This window comes from Peromyscus eremicus, chromosome 23 (genome assembly GCF_949786415.1).
Source record: "Peromyscus eremicus chromosome 23, PerEre_H2_v1, whole genome shotgun sequence".
Classification (NCBI taxonomy): Eukaryota; Metazoa; Chordata; class Mammalia; order Rodentia; family Cricetidae; genus Peromyscus; species Peromyscus eremicus.
Window position 1 is genome coordinate 26586608 of NC_081438.1, and position 15764 is coordinate 26602371.

Here is a 15764-nt window from a genome sequence, read left to right on the forward strand (position 1 = left end):
TCTCTCTCTCTCTCTCTCTCTCATCTCTCTCTCTCTCCTCTCTCTCTCTCTCGTATATAGTCTGGCACATGCTGTGTAACCCACGTTCATCCTCAAATTATCACTTTTCTGGCTTGGGCCTCCTGAGGATGGAGTTCAGGCTCCAGGCATGAGGCTTAGCGTCAGTTAAATTTTGAAGCCTTTCTGTTGGTAAATAACTGAATGCACGGGGAAGGTCTTCTCTCAGGGTCGGAGGGCAACTCTAAAAGAACACCTCTCACTACAAACTGCAAACTTAAATAAAATCGTGAATTATAATATCTAATAGAACAAGAGGAGACTGTGAGGAGAGAGTGTGTGCACGGGAGTCCATCACACCAAACTCTGAGCGAAGCTTCTAGAGGCGCAACATGAAAAGCTTGGTGGACTCAGACTCCTCCAAAGGGCTAATGCAGAGTGAGGAGGTGATAGAACTGAGCCAGACTGGGTAACAAGCAAGTAAGAGATGACGGTGGAGGAGAGGAGCCAGGGGCCTTGTGAAGGGCACTGGTGAACAGGACTTACAAAAGAGGAAAAACCCAAGCCCTTAACACCAAAGTCCCAGGGACTGACACGGACCAAAGTCTGGTGGAAAAGAAGGAAAAGACGGAGACACAACGACGTTAGAGGAAACTTAAAAAAGGAACCGACACAGGGAAACACGAGGAAAAACACAAGAAAGACAAACAGCACCTTGGAAAGTCTGAACAGATAAGCCTGTGTGTGCGTGTGTGTGTGTGTGTGTGTGTGTGTGTGTGTGTGCGCTGTGTGTACGTGTGTGTGTGCTGTGTGTGTATGTGTGAGTGTATGTGTGTGTGAGTGTGTGTGTGAGTCTCTGTGTGTGAGTGTGTTTGTGTGTGTCTGTGTGTGTGAGTGTGTGTTGTGTGTGAGTGTGTGCATGTGAGTGTGTGCTGTGTGTACGTGTGAGTGTATGTTGTGTGTGTGAGTGTGTGTATGAGTCTGTGTGTGAGTGTGTATGTCTGTGTGTGTCTGTGTGTGTCTGTGTGTGTGAGTGTGTGTGAGTCTCTGTGTGTGAGTGTGTATGTCTGTGTGTGTCTGTGTGTGTGAGTGTGTGTGTGTGTGTGAGTGAGAGTGTGTGTGTGGAGATGAGTACAAACGGTGCGCTGCTGTAGAAAACAAAGGAAACTGGGGAAAGGAGCTGCAGGTGGACAGAGGTGAAGGGAGAAACACACGGCAGAGGTGGTCCAAAGTGAGGGAACCACGACAGAGAGGCACTGGGCCGAAAAAAAAAATAAAGAGAAAACGCAGGGCGGATGAGAGAGGGGAACAGTCACGAGACAAAGAGAATCACGTGACGCGTGGAGGATGAGGATGAAACAACCCGGGAGGAAGAACATGAAGAAACCAAACGAGAATGACAGGGAAGGTGGCAGAACTAAAGATATAAACCACGAGATTATTCACCAGATCAGAAGTGAAAGGGAAACGATGAAAACTGCAGGAGACGAAAAGGAACACAGAGAACCACGGCTTACCGACTGTGGTGGGGCTGGAGGTCGTGGTGGGTTCCGGGGTTGTTGTTGTGGGTTCAGGAGTTGTTGTGGGTTCAGGAGTTGTTGTTGTGGGTTCAGGAGCTGTTGTTGTGGGTTCAGGAGTTGTTGTTGTGGGTTCAGCAGTTGTTGTTGTGGGTTCAGGAGTTGTTGTTGTGGGTTCAGGAGTTGTTGTGGGTTCAGAAGTTGTTGTGGGTTCAGGAGTTGTTGTAGTGGGTTCAGGAGTTGTTGTGGGTTCAGGAGTTGTTTTTGTGGGTTCAGGAGTTGTTGTTGTGGGTTCAGGAGTTGTTGTTGTGGGTTCAGGAGTTGTTGTTGTGGGTTCAGGAGTTGTGGTGGGTTCAGGAGTTGTTGTTGTGGGTACAGGAGTTGTGGTGGGTTCAGGAGTTGTTGTTGTGGGTTCAGGAGTTGTTGTTGTGGGTTCAGGAGTTGTTGTGGGTTCAGGAGTTGTTGTTGTGGGTTCAGGAGTTATTGTTGTGGGTTCAGAAGTTGTTGTGGGTTCAGGAGTTGTTGTTGTGGGTTCAGGAGTTGTTGTTGTGGGTTCAGGAGTTGTTGTGGGTTCAGAAGTTGTTGTGGGTTCAGGAGTTGTTGTAGTGGGTTCAGGAGTTGTTGTGGGTTCAGGAGTTGTTGTTGTGGGTTCAGGAGTTGTTGTGGGTACAGGAGTTGTTGTGGGTTCAGGAGTTGTTGTGGGTTCAGGAGTTGTTGTGGGTTCAGAAGTTGTTGTAGGTTGAGGAGTTGTTGTTGGGGGTTCAGGAGTTGTTGTGGGTTCAGGAGTTGTTGTGAGTTCAGGAGTTGTTGTGGGTTCAGGAGTTGTTGTGGGTTCAGGAGTTGTTGTTGTGGGTTCAGGAGTTGTTGTAGGTTCAGGAGTTGTTGTTGTGGGTTCAGGAGTTATTGTTGTGGGTTCAGAAGTTGTTGTAGGTTCAGGAGTTGTTGTTGTGGGTTCAGGAGTTGTTGTTGTGGGTTCAGGAGTTGTTGTTGTGGGTACAGGAGTTGTTGTGGGTTCAGGAGTTGTTGTTGTGGGTTCAGGAGTTGTGGTGGGTTCAGGAGTTGTTGTGGGTTCAGGAGTTGTTGTGGGTTCAGGAGTTGTTGTGGGTTCAGGAGTTGTTGTTGTGGGTTCAGGAGTTGTTGTGGGTTCAGGAGTTGTTGTGGGTTCAGGACTTGTTGTTGTGGGTTCAGGAGTTGTTGTGGGTTCAGGAGTTGTTGTGGGTTCAGGAGTTGTTGTTGTGGGTTCAGGAGTTGTTGTTGTGGGTTCAGGAGTTGTTGTGGGTTCAGGAGTTGTTGTTGTGGGTTCAGGAGTTGTTGTGGGTTCAGGAGTTGTTGTTGTGGGTTCAGGAGTTGTTGTGGGTTCAGGAGTTGTTGTGGGTTCAGGAGTTGTTGTGGGTTCAGGAGTTGTTGTTGTGGGTTCAGGAGTTGTTGTAGGTTCAGGAGTTGTTGTTGTGGGTTCAGGAGTTATTGTTGTGGGTTCAGAAGTTGTTGTAGGTTCAGGAGTTGTTGTTGTGGGTTCAGGAGTTGTTGTGGGTTCAGGAGTTGTTGTTGTGGGTACAGGAGTTGTTGTGGGTTCAGGAGTTGTTGTTGTGGGTTCAGGAGTTGTGGTGGGTTCAGGAGTTGTTGTGGGTTCAGGAGTTGTTGTGGGTTCAGGAGTTGTTGTGGGTTCAGGAGTTGTTGTTGTGGGTTCAGGAGTTGTTGTGGGTTCAGGAGTTGTTGTGGGTTCAGGACTTGTTGTTGTGGGTTCAGGAGTTGTTGTGGGTTCAGGAGTTGTTGTGGGTTCAGGAGTTGTTGTTGTGGGTTCAGGAGTTGTTGTTGTGGGTTCAGAAGTTGTTGTGGGTTCAGGAGTTGTTGTTGTGGGTTCAGGAGTTGTTGTGGGTTCAGGAGTTGTTGTTGTGGGTTCAGGACTTGTTGTGGGTTCAGGAGTTGTGGGTTCAGGAATGGTTGTGGGTTCAGGAGTTGTTGTTGTGGGTTCAGGAGTTGTTGTAGGTTCAGGAGTTGTTGTTGTGGGTTCAGGAGTTGTTGTTGTGGGTTCAGGAGTTGTTGTAGGTTCAGGAGTTGTTGTTGTGGGTTCAGGAGTTGTTGTGGGTTCAGGAGTTGTTGTGGGTTCAGGAGTTGTTGTTGTGGGTTCAGGAGTTGTTGTGGGTTCAGGAGTTGTTGTGGGTTCAGCAGTTGTTGTTGTGCGTTCAGGAGTTGTTGTTGTGAGTTCAGGAGTAGTTGTGGGTTCAGGAGCTGTTGTTGTGGGTTCAGGAGTTGTTGTGGGTTCAGGAGTTGTTGTTGTGGGTTCAGGAGTTGTTGTTGTGGGTTCAGGAGTTGTTGTGGGTTCAGGAGTTGTTGTGGGTTCAGGAGTTGTTGTTGTGGGTTCAGGAGTTGTTGTTGTGGGTTCAGAAGTTGTGGGTCCAGGAGTTGTTGTGGCTTCAGGAGTTGTTGTGGGTTCAGGAGTTGTTGTGGGTTCAGGAGTTGTTGTTGTGGGTTCAGGAGTTGTTGTTGTGGGTTCAGGAGTTGTTATTGTGGGTTCTGGAGTTGTTGTGGGTTCAGGAGTTGGTGTTGTGGGTTCAGGAGTTGTTGTGGGTCCAGGAGTTGTTGTGGCCTCAGGAGTTGTTGTGGGTTCAGGAGTTGTGGGTTCAGGAGTTGTTGTTGTGGGTTCAGGAGTTGTTGTGGGTTCAGGAGTTGTTGTTGTGGGTTCAGGAGTGGTTGTGAGTTCAGGAGTTGTTGTTGTGGGTTCAGGTGTGGTTGTGGGTTCAGAAGTTGTTGTTGTGGGTTCAGGAGTGGTTGTGGGTTCAGGAGTTATTGTGGGTTCAGGAGTTGTTGTAGGTTCAGGAGTTGTTGTGGCTTCAGGAGTTGTTGTTGTGGCTTCAGGAGTTGTTGTGGGTTCAGGAGTTGTTATAGGTTCAGGAGTTGTTGTGGGTTCAGGAGTTGTTGTAGGTTCAGGAGTTGTGGGTTCAGGAGTTGTTGTGGGTTCAGGATTTGTAGGTTCAGGAGTTGTTTTTGTGGGTTCAGGAGTTGTTGTTGTGGGTTTAGGAGTTGTTGTGGGTTCAGGAGTGGTTGTGGTTTCAGGACTTGTTGTGGGTTCAGGAGTTGTTGTGGGTTTAGGAGTTGTTGTGGGTTCAGGAGTGGTTGTGGGCTCAAGAGTTGTTGTTGTGGGTTCAGGAGTTGTTGTTGTGGGTTTAGGAGTGGATGTGGGTTCAGGAGTTGTTGTAGGTTCAGGAGTTGTTGTTGTGGGTTTAGGAGTTGAGGTTGTGAGTTCAGGAGTTGTTGTAGGTTCAGGACTTGTTGTTGTGGGTTCAGGAGTTGTTGTGGGTTCAGGAGTTGTTGTAGGTTCAGGAGTTGTTGTGAGTTCAGGAGTTGTTGTTGTGGGTTCAGGAGTGGTTGTAGGTTCAGGAGTTGTTGTTGTGGAACCTGGAGTTGAGGTTGTGGGTTCAGGAGTTGTTGTGGGTTCAGGAGTTGTTGTTGTGGGTTCAGGAGTGGTTGTAGGTTCAGGAGTTGTTGTTGTGTGTTCAGGAGTTGTTGTTGTGGGTTCAGGAGTTGTTGTGGGTTCAGGAGTTGTTGTTGTGGGTTCAGGAGTTGTTGTTGGTTCAGGAGTTGTTGTTGTGGGTTCAAGAGTTGTTGTGGGTTCAGGAGTTGTTGTTGTGGGTTCAAGAGTTGTAGGTTCAGAAGTTGTGGTTGTGGGTTCAGGAGTTGTTGTTGTGGGTTCAGGAGTTGTTGTGGGTTCAGGAGTTGTTGTAGGTTCAGGAGTTGTTGTTGTGTGTTCAGGAGTTGTTGTTGTGGGTTCAAGAGTTGTTGTGTGTTCAGGAGTTGTTGTGGGTTCAGGAGTTGTGGGTTCAGGAATTGTTGTTGTGGGTTCAGGAGTTGTTGTGGGTTCAGGAGTTGTTGTTGTGAGTTCAGGAGTTGTAGGTTCAGAAATTGTTGTGTGTTCAGGAGTTGTGGGTTCAGGAGTTGTTGTTGTGGGTTCAGGAGTTGTTGTGGGTTCAGGAGTTGTTGTTGTGGGTTCAGGAGTTGTTGTGGGTTCAGGAGTTGTTGTAGGTTCAGGAGTTGTTGTTGTGGGTTCTGGAGTTGAGGTTGTGGGTTCAGGAGTTGTTGTTGTGGGTTCAGGAGTTGTTGTGGGTTCAGAAGTTGTTGTGGGTTCAGGATTTGTTGTGGATTCAGGAGTGGTTGTGGGTTCAGGAGTTGTTGTTGTGCGTTCAGGAGTTGTTGTAGGTTCAGGAGTTGTTGTTGTGGGTTCAGGAGTTGTTGTGGGTTCAGGAGTAGTTGTTGTGGGTTCAGAAGTTGTTGTGGGTTCAGGAGTTGTTGTTGTGGGTTCAGGAGTTGTTGTGGGTTCAGGAGTAGTTGTTGTGGGTTCAGGAGTTGTTGTGGGTTCAGGAGTTGTAGTTGTGGGTTCAGGAGTTGTGGTGGGCTCAGGAGTTGTTGTTGTGGGTTCAGGAGTTGTTGTTGTGGGTTCAGAAGTTGTTGTTGTGGGTTCAGGAGTTGTTGTTGTGGGTTCAGGAGTTGTTGTTGTGGGTTCAGGAGTTGTTGTTGTGGGTTCAGGAGTTGTTGTGAGTTCAGGAGTTGCTGTTGTGGGTTCAGGAGTTGTTGTAGGTTCAGAAGTTGTCATGGGTTGAGGAGTTGTGGGTTCAGGAGTTGTGGTTGTGGGTTCAGGAGTGATTGTAGGTTCAGGAGTTGTTGTTGTGGGTTCAGGAATGGTTGTGGGTTTAGGAGTTGTTGTGGGTTCAGAAGTTGTGTGTTCAGAAGTTGTTGTGGGTTCAGGAATCGTTGTGGGTTCAGGAGCTGTTGTGGGTTCAGGACTTGTTGTGGGTTCAGGAGTTGTTTTGGGTTCAGAAGTTGTTGTTGTTGGTTCAGGAATTGTTGTGGGTTCAGGAGTTGTTGTTGTGGGTTCAGGAGTTGTTGTGGGTTCTGGAGTTGTTTTGGGTTCAGAAGTTGTTGTGGGTTCAGGAGTTGTTTTGGGTTCAGGAGTTGTTGTTGTGGGTTCAGGAGTTGTGGGTTCACGAGTTGCTGTTGTGGTTTCAGGAGTTGTTGTGGGTTCACGAGTTGCTGTTGTGGGTTCAGAAGTTGTTGTGGGTTCAGGAGTTGTTGTGAGTTCAGGAGTTGTTGTTGTAGGTTCAGGAGTTGTTGTGGGTTCAGGAGCTGTTGTAGGTTCAGGAGTTGTTGTGGGTTCAGGAGTTGTTGTTGTGGGTTCTGGAGTTGAGGTTGTGGGTTCAGGAGTTGTTGTTGTGGGTTCAGGAGTTGTTGTAGGTTCAGGAATTGTTGTGTGTTCAGGAGTTGTTGTTGTGGGTTCCAGAGTTGTTGTGTGTGCAGGAGTTGTGGGTTGAGGAGTAGTTGTTGTGGGTTCAGGAGTTGTTGTGGATTTAGGAGTTGTTGTGGCTTCAGGAGTTGTTTTGGGTTCAGGAGTTGTTGTAGGTTCAGGAGTTATTGTTGTGGGTTCAGCAGTTGTTGTTGTGGGTTCAGGAGTTGTTGTTGTGGGTTCAGGAGTTGTTGTGGGTTCAGGAGTTGTGGTTTCAGGAGTTGTTGTTTCAGGAGTTGTTGTTGTGGGTTCAGGAGTTGTTGTAGGTTCAGGAGTTGTTGTGGGTTCAGGAGTTGTTGTTGTGGGCTCAGGAGTTGTTGTGGGTTCAGGAGTTGTTGTGGGTTCAGGAGTTGTTGTGGGTTCAGGAGTTGTTGTAGGTTCAGGAGTTGTTGTGGGTTCAGGAGTTGTTGTTGTGGGCTCAGGAGTTGTTGTGGGTTCAGGAGTTGTTGTGGGTTCAGGAGTTGTTGTTGTGGGTTCAGGAGTGGTTGTGGATTCAGGAGTTGTTGTTGTGGGTTCAGGAGTTGTTGTGGGTTCACGAGTTGTTGTTGTGGGTTTAGGAATTGTTGTGGGTTCAGGAGTTGTTGTTGTGGGTTCAGGAATGGTTGTGGGTTTAGGAGTTGTGGGTTCAGAAGTTGTTGTGGGTTCAGGAGTTGTTGTGGATTCTGGAGTTGTTGTTGTGGGTTCTGGAGTTGAGGTTGTGGGTTGAGGAGTTGTTGTTGTGGGTTGAGGAGTTGTTGTTGTGGGTTCAGGAGTTGTTGTGGGTTCAGGAGTTGTTTTCGGTTCAGGAGTTGTTGTGGGTTCAGGAGTTGTTGTTGTGGATTCAGGAGTGGTTGTGGGTTCAGGAGTTGTTGTTGTGCGTTCAGGAGTTGTTGTAGGTTCAGGAGTTGTTGTTGTGTGTTCAGGAGTTGTTGTTGTGGGTTCAAGAGTTGTGTGTTCAGGAGTTGTTGTGGGTTCAGGAGTTGTTGTTGTGGGCTCAGGAGTTGTTGTAGGTTCAGAAGTTGTTGTGGCTTCAGGAGTTGTTGTGGGTTCAGGAGTTGTTGTTGTAGGTTCAGGAGTTGTTGTCAGTTCAGGAGTTTTTGTAGGTTCTGGAGTGATTGTCGGTTCAGGAGTTGTTGTTGTGGGTTCAGGAGTTGTTGTTGTGGGTTCAGGAGTTGTTGTAGGTTCAGAAGTTGTTGTGGGTTCAGGAGTTGTGGGTTCAGGAGTTGTTGTTGTGGGTTCAGGAGTGATTGTAGGTTCAGGAGTTGTTGTTGTGGGTTCAGGAGTTGTGGGTTTAGGAGTTGTTGTGGGTTCAGGAGTTGTTGTGGGTTCAGGAGTTGTTGTGGGTTCAGGAATCGTTGTGGGTTCAGGAGTTGTTTTGGGTTCAGGAGTTGTTGTTGTTGGTTCAGGAATTGTTGTGGGTTCAGCAGTTGTTGTGGGTTCAGGAGTTGTTGTTGTGGGTTCACGAGTTGCTGTTGTGGGTTCAGGAGTTGTTGTGGGTTCAGGAGTTGTTGTTGTGGGCTCACGAGTTGTTGTGGGTTCAGGAGTTGTTGTTTTGGGTTTAGGAGTTGTTGTGGGTTCAGAAGTTGTTGTGGGTTCAGGAGTTGTTGTGAGTTCAGGAGTTGTTGTTGTAGGTTCAGGAGTTGTTGTGGGTTCAGGAGCTGTTGTTGTAGGTTCAGGAGTTTTTGTGAGTTCAGGAGTTGTTGTGGGTTGAGGAGTTGTTGTGGGTTCAGGAGTTGTTGTAGGTTCAGAAGTTGTTGTGGGTTCAGGAGTTGTTGTAGGTTCAGAAGTTGTTGTAGGTTCAGAAGTTGTTGTTGTGGGTTCAGGAGTTGTTGTTGTGGGTTCAGGAGTCGTGGGTTCAGGAGTTGCGGTTGTGGATTCAGGAGTTGTTGTGGGTTCAGGAGTTGTTGTTGTGGGTTCAGGAGTTGTTGTTGTGGGTTCAGGAGTTGTTGTTGTGGGTTCAGGAGTCGTGGGTTCAGGAGTTGTTGTGGGTTCAGGAGTTGTTGTTGTGGGTTCAGGAGTTGTTGTAGGTTCAGGGGTTGTTTTTGTGGGTTCAGGAGTTGTTGTTGTGGGCTCAGGAGTTGTTGTGGGTTCAGGAGTTGTTGTGGGTTCAGGAGTTGTTGTTGTGGGTTCAGGAGTGGTTGTGGATTCAGGAGTTGTTGTGGGTTCAGGAGTTGTTGTTGTGGGTTCAGGAGTTGTTGTGGGTTCAGGAGTTGATGTGGGTTCAGGAGTTGTTGTGGGTTCACGAGTTGTTGTGGGTTTAGGAATTGTTGTGGGTTCAGGAGTTGTTGTTGTGGGTACAGGAGTTGTTGTGGATTCGGGAGTTGTTGTGGGTTCAGGAGTTGTTGTTGTGGGTTCAGGAGTTGTTGTGGGTTCAGGAGCTGTTGTTGTGGGACCTGGAGTTGAGGTTGTGGGTTCAGGAGTTGTTGTGGGTTTTGGAGTTGTTGTTGTGGGTTCAGGAGTGGTTGTAGGTTCAGGAGTTGTTGTTGTGTGTTCAGGAGTTGTTGGGGGTTCAGGAGTTGTTGTTGTGGGTTCAGGAGTTGTTGTAGGTTCAGAAGTTGTTGTTGTAGGTTCAGGAGTTGTTGTTGTGGGTTCAGGAGTTGTTGTGGGTTCAGGAGTTGTTGTAGGTTCAGGAGTTATTGTTGTGGGTTCAGCAGTTGTTGTTGTGGGTTCAGGAGTTGTGGTTTCAGGAGTTGTTGTTTCAGGAGTTGTTGTTGTGGGTTCAGGAGTTTTTGTAGGTTCAGGAGTTGTTGTGGGTTCAGGAGTTGTTGTGGGCTCAGGAGTTGTTGTGGGTTCAGGAGTTGTTGTGGGTTCAGGAGTTGTTGTTGTGGGTTCAGGAGTTGTTGTAGGTTCAGGAGTTGTTGTGGGTTCAGGAGTTGTTGTTGTGGGCTCAGGAGTTGTTGTGGGTTCAGGAGTTGTTGTGGGTTCAGGAGTTGTTGTTGTGGATTCAGGAGTGGTTGTGGATTCAGGAGTTGTTGTTGTGGGTTCAGGAGTTGTGGGTTCACGAGTTGTTGTTGTGGGTTTAGGAATTGTTGTGGGTTCAGGAGTTGTTGTTGTGGGTTCAGGAATGGTTGTCGGTTTAGGAGTTGTGGGTTCAGAAGTTGTTGTGGGTTCAGGAGTTGTTGTTGTGGGTTCAGGAGTGGTTGTGGGTTCAGGAGTTTTTGTGGGTTCAGGAGTTGTTGTGGGTTCAGGAGTTGTTGTTGGTTCAGGTTTTGTTGTGGATTCTGGAATTGTTGTTGTGGGTTCTGGAGTTGAGGTTGTGGGTTGAGGAGTTGTTGTTGTGGGTTGAGGAGTTGTTGTTGTGGGTTCAGGAGTTGTTGTGGGTTCAGGAGTTGTTGTGGGTTCAGGAGTTGTTGTTGTGGGTTCAGGAGATGTTGTTGTGGATTCAGGAGTGGTTGTGGGTTCAGGAGTTGTTGTGCGTTCAGGAGATGTTGTAGGTTCAGGAGTTGTTGTTGTGTGTTCAGGAGTTGTTGTTGTGGGTTCAAGAGTTGTGTGTTCAGGAGTTGTTGTGGGTTCAGGAGTTGTTGTTGTGGGTTCAGGAGTTGTAGGTTCAGAAGTTGTTGTGGCTTCAGGAGTTGTTGTGGGTTCAGGAGTTGTTGTTGTAGGTTCAGGAGTTGTTGTCGGTTCAGGAGTTGTCGGTTTAGGAGTTGTTGTTGTGGGTTCAGGAGTTGTAGGTTCAGAAGTTGTTGTTGTGGGTTCAGGAGTTGCTGTAGGTTCAGGAGTTTTTGTAGGTTCTGGAGTGATTGTCGGTTCAGGAGTTGTTGTTGTGGGTTCAGGAGTTGTTGTTGTGGGTTCAGGAGTTGTTGTGGGTTCAGGAGTTGTTGTTGTGGGTTCAGGAGTTGTTGTTGTGGGTTCAGGAGTTGTGGGTTCAGGAGTTGTTGTAGGTTCAGAAGTTGTTGTGGGTTCAGGAGTTGTGGGTTCAGGAGTTGTGGTTGTGGGTTCAGGAGTGATTGTAGGTTCAGGAGTTGTTGTTGTTGTGGGTTCAGGAGTTGTGGGTTTAGGAGTTGTTGTGGGTTCAGGAGTTGTTGTGGGTTCAGGAGTTGTTGTTGTGGGTTCAGGAGTTGTTTTGGGTTCAGGAGTTGTTGTTGTTTTTTCAGGAATTGTTGTGGGTTCAGCAGTTGTTGTTGTGGGTTCAGGAGTTGTTGTTGTGGGTTCACGAGTTGCTGTTGTGGGTTCAGGAGTTGTTGTGGGTTCAGGAGTTGTTGTGGGTTCAGGAGTTGTTGTGGGTTCAGGAGTTGTTGTTGTGGGTTTAGGAGTTGTTGTGGGTTCAGAAGTTGTTGTGGGTTCAGGAGTTGTTGTGAGTTCAGGAGTTGTTGTTGTAGGTTCAGGAGTTGTTGTGGGTTCAGGAGCTGTTGTTGTAGGTTCAGGAGTTGTTGTTGTGGGTTCAAGAGTTGTTGTGTGTTCAGGAGATGTGGTTTCAGGAGTTGTTGTTGTAGGTTCAGGAGTTGTTGTTGTGAGTTCAGGAGTTGTTGTGGGTTGAGGAGTTGTTGTGGGTTCAGGAGTTGTTGTAGGTTCAGAAGTTGTTGTGGGTTCAGGAGTTGTCGTGGGTTCAGGAGTTGTTGTTGTAGGTTCAGAAGTTGTAGGTTCAGAAGTTGTTGTTGTGGGTTCAGGAGTTGTGGGTTCAGGAGTTGCGGTTGTGGATTCAGGAGTTGTTGTGGGTTCAGGAGTTGTTGTGGGTTCAAGAGTTGTTGTAGGTTCAGGAGTTATTGTTGTGGGTTCAGGAGTTGTTGTTGTGGGTTCAGGAGTTGTTCTTGTGGGTTCAGGAGTCGTGGGTTCAGGAGTTGTGGGTTCAGCAGTTGTTGTTGTGGGTTCAGGAGTTGTTGTAGGTTCAGGGGTTGTTTTTGTGGGTTCAGGAGTTGTTGTTGTGGGCTCAGGAGTTGTTGTGGGTTCAGGAGTTGTTGTTGTGGGTTCAGGAGTTGTTGTTGTGGGTTCAGGAGTGGTTGTGGATTCAGGAGTTTTTGTTGTGGGTTCAGGAGTTGTTGTGGGTTCAGAAGTTGTGGGTTCAGGAGTTGTTGTGGGTTCAGGAGTTGTTGTCGGTTCAGGAGTTGTTGTGGGTTCAGGAGTTGTTGTTGTGGGTTCAGGAGTTGTTGTGGATTCAGGAGTTGTTGTGGGTTCAGGAGTTGTTGTAGGTTCAGGAGTTATTGTTGTAGGTCCAGGAGTTGTTGTTGTGGGTTCAGGAGTTGTTGTTGTGGGCTCAGGAGTTGTTGTGGGTTCAGGAGTTGTTGTTGTGGGTTCAGGAGTGGTTGTGGATTCAGGAGTTGTTGTTGTGGGTTCAGGAGTTGTTGTTGTGGGTTCAGGAGTTGTTGTGGGTACAGGAGTTGTGGATTCAGGAGTTGTTGTTGTGGGTGAAGGAGTTGTTGTGGATTCTGGAGTTGTTGTGGGTTCAGGAGTTGTTGTATGTTCAGGAGTTGTTGTTGTGGGTTCAGGAGTTGTTGTTGTGGGTACAGGAGTTGTGGATTCAGGAGTTGTTGTTGTGGGTAAAGGAGTTGTTGTGGATTCGGGAGTTGTTGTGGGTTCAGGAGTTGTTGTATGTTCAGGAGTTGTTGTTGTGGGTTCAGGAGTTGTTGTTGTGGGTACAGGAGTTGTTGTGGGTTCAGGAGTTGTTGTTGTGGGTTCAGGAATTGTTGTGGGTTGAGGAGTTGTTGTTGTGGGTTGAGGAGTTGTTGTGGGTTCAGGAGTTGTGGGTTCAGGAGTTGTTTTGGTTTCAGGAGTTGTTGTAGTTTCAGGAGTTGTTGTGGGTACAGGAGTTGTTGTTGTGGGTTCAGGAGTTGTTGTTGTGGGTTCAGGAGTTCTTGTGGGTTCAGGAGTTGTTGTGGGTTCAGAAGTTGTGGGTTCAGGAGTTGTTGTGGGTTCAGGAGTTGTTGTGGGTTTAGGAGTTGTTGTTGGTTGAGGAGTTGTTGTTTTGGGTCCAGGAGTTGTTGTGGGTTCAGGTGTGGTGGTGAGCTCAGGTTTTGGTGTCTCGGGTTCAGGTTTTGGTGTTGAGGGTTCTGTAGCTGGTGTCTCGGGTTCTGGAGCTGGTGTTTCGGGTTCTGGAGCTGGTGTGTCGGGTTCAGGTTTTGGTGTGTCAGGTTCAGGTTTTGGTGTCTCGGGTTCTGGAGTTGGTGTCTCGGGTTCTGGTGCTGGTGTCTCGGGTTCAGGTTTTGGTGTCTCAGGTTCTGGAGCGGGTGTCTCAGGTTCTGGTGCTGGTGTCTCGGGTTCAGGTTTTGGTGTCTCAGGTTCTGGAGTTGGTGTTGAGGGTTCTGGAGCTGGTGACTCGGGTTCTGGAGCTGGTGTTTCGGGTTCTGGAGCTGGTGTCTCGGGTTCTGGAGCTGGTGTGTCTGGTTCTGGAGCTGGTGTCTCGGGTTCAGGTTTTGGTGTTTCGGGTTCTGGAGCTGGTGTCTCGGGTTCTGGAGCTGGTGTCTCGGGTTCAGGTTTTGGTGTCTCAGGTTTTGGAGCTGGTGTCTCGGTTTCTGGAGCTGGTGTCTCGGGTTCAGGTTTTGGTGTTTCGGGTTCTGGAGCTGGTGTCTCGGGTTCAGGTTTTGGTGTTTCGGGTTCTGGAGCTGGTGTCTCGGGTTCTGGAGCTGGTGTCTCGGGTTCAGGTTTTGGTGTTTCGGGTTCTGGAGCTGGTGTGTCGGGTTCTGGAGCTGGTGTCTCCGGTTCTGGAGCTGGTGTCTCGGGTTCTGGAGCTGGTGTCTCGGGTTCTGGAGCTGGTGTGTCGGGTTCTGGAGCTGGTGTGTCGGGTTCTGGAGCTGGTGTCTCCGGTTCTGGAGCTGGTGTCTCGGGTTCTGGAGCTGGTGTCTCGGGTTCTGGAGCTGGTGTGTCGGGTTCTGGAGCTGGTGTCTCGGGTTCTGGAGCTGGTGTCTCGGGTTCAGGGTTTGGTGTCTCGGGTTCTGGAGCTGGTGTCTCGGGTTCTGGAGCTGGTGTGTCGGGTTCTGGAGCTGGTGTGTCGGGTTCAGGTTTTGGTGTCTCAGGTTCTGGAGCTGGTGTCTCGGGTTCTGGAGCTGGTGTGTCGGGTTCTGGAGCTGGTGTCTCGGGTTCAGGTTTTGGTGTCTCGGGTTCTGGAGCTGGTGTCTCAGGTTTTGGAGCTGGTGTCTCGGGTTCTGGAGCTGGTGTGTCGGGTTCTGGAGCTGGTGTGTCGGGTTCAGGTTTTGGTGTCTCAGGTTCTGGAGCTGGTGTCTCGGGTTCTGGAGCTGGTGTGTCGGGTTCTGGAGCTGGTGTGTCGGGTTCTGGAGCTGGTGTCTCGGGTTCTGGAGCTGGTGTGTCTGGTTCTGGAGCTGGTGTCTCGGGTTCAGGTTTTGGTGTTTCGGGTTCTGGAGCTGGTGTCTCGGGTTCTGGAGCTGGTGTCTCGGGTTCAGGTTTTGGTGTCTCAGGTTTTGGAGCTGGTGTCTCGGGTTCTGGAGCTGGTGTCTCGGGTTCTGGAGCTGGTGTCTCGGGTTCAGGTTTTGGTGTCTCGGGTTCTGGAGTTGGTGTCTCGGGTTCTGGAGCTGGTGTCTCGGGTTCAGGCTTTGGTGTCTCGGGTTCTGGAGCTGGTGTCTCGGGTTCTGGAGCTGGTGTGTTGGGTTCAGGTTTTGGTGTCTCGGGTTCTGGAGCTGGTGTCTCAGGTTCTGGTGGTGGTGTCTCGGGTTCAGGCTTTGGTGTCTCGGGTCCTGGAGCTGGTGTCTCGGGTTCTGGAGCTGGTGTGTCGGGTTCAGGTTTTGGTGTCTCGGGTTCTGGAGCTGGTGTCTCAGGTTCTGGTGGTGGTGTCTCGGGTTCAGGTTTTGGTGTCTCAGGTTCTGGAGTTGGTGTTGAGGGTTCTGGAGCTGGTGACTCGGGTTCTGGAGCTGGTGTGTCGGGTTCTGGAGCTGGTGTGTCGGGTTCAGGTTTTGGTGTCTCGGGTTCTGGAGCTGGTGTCTCAGGTTTTGGAGCTGGTGTCTCGGGTTCAGGTTTTGGTGTCTCAGGTTCTGGAGTTGGTGTTGAGGGTTCTGGAGCTGGTGACTCGGGTTCTGGAGCTGGTGACTCGGGTTCTGGAGCTGGTGTCTCAGGTTCTGGAGCTGGTGTGTCGGGTTCTGGAGCTGGTGTCTCGGGTTCAGGTTTTGGTGTTTCGGGTTCTGGAGCTGGTGTCTCAGGTTCTGGAGCTGGTGTCTCGGGTTCAGGTTTTGGTGTCTCGGGTTCTGGAGCTGGTGTCTCAGGTTTAGGAGCTGGTGTCTCGGGTTCTGGAGCTGGTGTCTCGGGTTCTGGAGCTGGTGTCTCGGGTTCAGGTTTTGGTGTCTCGGGTTCTGGAGCTGGTGTCTCAGGTTTTGGAGCTGGTGTCTCGGGTTCTGGAGTTGGTGTCTCGGGTTCAGGGTTTGGTGTCTCGGGTTCTGGAGCTGGTGTCTCAGGTTCTGGTGCTGGTGTCTCGGGTTCAGGTTTTGGTGTCTCAGGTTCTGGAGTTGGTGTTGAGGGTTCTGGAGCTGGTGACTCGGGTTCTGGAGCTGGTGTGTCGGGTTCTGGAGCTGGTGTCTCGGGTTCAGGTTTTGGTGTTTCGGGTTCTGGAGCTGGTGTCTCAGGTTCTGGAGCTGGTGTCTCGGGTTCAGGTTTTGGTGTCTCAGGTTTTGGAGCTGGTGTCTCGGGTTCTGGAGCTGGTGTCTCGGGTTCAGGTTTTGGTGTTTCGGGTTCTGGAGCTGGTGTCTCGGGTTCAGGTTTTGGTGTTTCGGGTTCTGGAGCTGGTGTCTCGGGTTCTGGATCTGGTGTGTCGGGTTCTGGAGCTGGTGTCTCGGGTTCTGGAGCTGGTGTCTCGGGTTCTGGAGCTGGTGTCTCGGGTTCTGGAGCTGGTGTTTCCGGTTCTGGAGCTGGTGTTTCCGGTTCTGGAGCTGGTGTGTTGGGTTCTGGAGTTGGTGTTGAGGGTTCTGGAGCTGGTGTCTCGGGTTCAGGTTTTGGTGTCTCGGGTTCTGGAGCTGGTGTCTCGGGTTCTGGAGCTGGTGACTCGGGTTCTGGAGCTGGTGTCTCGGGTTCTGGAGCTGGTGTCTCGGGTTCAGGTTTTGGTGTCTCGGGTTCTGGAGCTG

The 15764-nt window shown here is 49.7% G+C and overlaps 1 protein-coding gene across 1 annotated transcript in view; it reads right to left on the minus strand.

The window, feature by feature from the left end:
* Muc17 (mucin 17, cell surface associated) overlaps nucleotides 1-15764 on the minus strand; it is a 47563-nt gene that overhangs the window by 10323 nt on the left and 21476 nt on the right. The gene's annotated exons all lie outside the window — the stretch shown is intronic.